Genomic DNA, 3,514 nt, shown 5'->3' with positions numbered 1-3,514 from the left:
CTCCCAGTATTTTACAGTATTTTCTAAAATATGGTAAATGTCTGTCAACCACAACTGCCGGTATATTACCGTATTTCCTAAAATATGGTAAGATACCGGCAGCCATGGTTTTCCCTTAGTAAAATTGGCCATCACCCTTTACCCAACTTCACCTTCGTCCAAGCAGCAGGGCCTACCATACAGTTCTCTAAATGTGACAAATCTATGGTCGACCTAAAATTAAATAATCCCAAATACATCATTTAATCAAATTCTCTTATAATGATGGTGGCGTCCGCTGTAGGAGTTTACCCTACAATCGGTGGATTGCCAGTTCAATACCTGGTCTTCCTTTGAGATTTCAGTTTGATATATCAAAGTCATTATAGATGTAATTATTAAACAACAAACCAAAGTATCACACCAGTATTCTAATCTATGTAAATTACTTTTGCAGTCTGGTTTATAGTTTTACATTATAGGTATAAACTCAGCAAGGGGTGCTGTGGTGGCGCAGCCATGAAGTACAACCCATGAATAGAGGCCTTAATCCTCATGCCAGTGGTTGCAGGTTCAATTCCCAGCCTGACAACATTTGCCACATGTCCTCCCCCTCTCTCATAACCCTCCTTCCTATCAAACTACTTTCAAATAAAGGACACTAGACCCAACAGAACCTTTAAAAAAAACATCATCAAAATTTTGAATTTTGGCTGATTAATTCCATTCATTTTAAGGTAATTAGCTGCAGGCAATATTACAATATTTTTTTAATGAATTTTATAAATACTTAGATTTTTACAATAGATTTCTCTGTTTTCTATATTTCAAAATCACCTGCAATATATGTTTACAGAATTATTGTAATTCCATGTGTTTTCTGCAGTAATTAAGTGCTTTTTATATCAAAGTCAGCAACTGTAACTATTTTACCATTTTTTTTTTTTGCCGTAAATTTACAGACTTATTTTGCAGTGGTGACTGATGGCGATTCCATGTATTTTCTACGGTAATAAAATGTTTCGGATTTTACGGTCAGAGACTGTTGTATTTTACCATTTTTTACTGTGAAATTTACTGACTTTTTTTTACAGTGTACTCTGGCAGTACACACAAGCTAGCTACCAGATTCTGACATATTTTATTGGTCAAAATAAATCTGATTGTTGGTCAAAAATGCATTGATAAAAGTTGACCTGCAATTGAACTGATTCTGCCTCTTTCTAAAGTAAAAAAAATAGCTGGTATAGTGGGACTCATCAGTTTTAAACTCAGTGCAATAGTTTGACCAACAAAAATAAAATCTAAAAAATAAGCTTTGTTCTTCTTGAACAACTCTCTACATCAGTGCAACAGTTTGGCTTACAAATATAATTAAAAATTATGCTTTTCACATCTAACAGACACCTTAGCTTCTCACTGATAACTCTGTGCTGTCTCATTTTCCAGCCCTGCTTTCAGTAACTTCATGTTTCACTTTCCAGTCAAACACAAGCCATGGCTCTCAAAAGGTTGAAAAACACAAACTGATGCAAAAAAGCCTAAATGTTTTTTTTTCTCCTGTCATTTCAGCCACAAACATTTAGTTAAAATATCTACAGTTATATGTTTCTGTCTCTGCTGCACTCTGACTCTCTGCATCCTGATGTCACTGCATGGATTCATGTACAGACACTACAGTAACATCAGGTTTGTCCGGAGTGTGGCTGAAGTGCTGGGAAGTAAACGTCTTCCCATCTGGGTACTTTGGATGTGGGGGCAGCCTGGAGTCCAAATATGTGCAAAACACATGCATGAGGATGGCACAGTCAGTTGGGAGATCCGTGTCCCACTTCCTGTTCTTCAAATCGCCGCCACCATTCCAGCGAAAGGAGCTCATGGAATACTGGAATTCCAGTATAGGAATTCCAGTATTTCTATACTGGAATTTCACATTCCAGTATAGGAATGTGAAATTAGTGAATTTATAAAAAGTATCTTTTTATCATACAGAATGAGAATTTTAACAACTGATTTTCAGATGTATACATTATTATACATCTCAACTCTATTTACTGCATAACCCATTTCCTACAGCAAAAGTTTTCACTCATTTATTTTTAAAGCTCTCCTCAAGCCCTTTTCTGATTGTCTCTTAACCATTACCCTTATAAATAGTGTGAAAATAATGGGGAAAAAAATTGAAAAGCTAAAAGCTAATCAACCTGACATCAGTCTTCACCTGTTCTTCTTTCTGGTTCTATTAATTTTTATATCTTCACAACCTGAAGCTTCACTTGGCTCTCCTATGTCTTCCCTGACCTGCTCTTCTCGTAATAAAATAGTTTAGTTTTAAAGAAATTAAAACCGGTTAATACCGGTCTCTTAACCTTTCTTCAACAGCATCACTATTTTAGCACTGTTATTCTCCTGATTATATAATATAATATAATATAATATAATATAATATACATGTTAAGTGGTAGAATTTGATCAGTATGGTAGAGTGTGGCCATTGCTCACACTTTAAACAACAAAAAAGGCTCATTTTGCTGCTGTTTCATTTACTTCTGATGAAATACAACATTGTGGTTAGAGTAGCTAACTTTTAGACAAAGTTAACAGTAAAATATTAGACGTGTGACTATTCCAGAATTAATACGACTTAACCAAAAAGATTTGGTTCTATTTATGAATGTAAACTGACAACAAGATGTTATAAACAAACGATATTCATGGCAACATTCCCCACAGACCGTGTTACCTCATTCATACGGACAGGGGCGCGGTATCCACCTTATTCCTATGCCCCATGATGCTTTGCGTGAATTATGGGTGCGACTTCCGCCACAAGCTGGAACTGCCATTTGTTTACATGTTACCCTAACGCTAACCGGTTTTTGTCAGAGCTTTTAGGCTATAATTTCACAGCCTTTTTATTTGTGGGAACATCAGCGATCAAAGCTTAAATGTGACAATATTGGTTTACCACAACCTACAGCTATTGCGGGGAGGAATGACAACTTGAAGAAATGGCCGCATTTCTTAACTAGCATAATTAACTACCCATGGGTAGCATATGTAACTACTCACACTAGAATATGTAGCTTCTTCAGTTGCTTCAGATGCAGACGCGGGTTATCTTGAACTTGCTGCAGCCACTAACTAAATGTGGTCTGATTATTGGAGTACAGCCACGAACAGCACAACAGTTACCTGAGTATGGAGTGAAAATAGTCTCAAAATATCTGTGCGTGTGTAAAAAGATTTGTGTGTGTGTAAAATTATTTGTACGTGTGTAATACTGGATTTGTAAACCTTAAAAATAAAATAAACCTCCTACGCCTACACATGCTGAAAAAGTACACACAAATCACCTGGTACGCACACACAAAACTGCATTTACACACAGATCCGGTTACGAGTGCACAACTATTTTTGAGAGTCATTTCACGCTTCGGGGAAGCGTGAAAAAAGAAGCAAGACGGGACGCTCCGTCTTGCTTCTGGGTTTTCCTGGCTATTTTTCCGGCTAGCGAACCATTCCGCCACCCAGT

The sequence above is a fragment of the Poecilia latipinna genome, unplaced genomic scaffold, assembly GCF_001443285.1.
Source record: "Poecilia latipinna isolate Pla-1442-1.1 unplaced genomic scaffold, P_latipinna-1.0 Scaffold3583, whole genome shotgun sequence".
NCBI classification, from domain to species: domain Eukaryota; kingdom Metazoa; phylum Chordata; class Actinopteri; order Cyprinodontiformes; family Poeciliidae; genus Poecilia; species Poecilia latipinna.
This window is presented reverse-complemented; position numbering follows the sequence as displayed.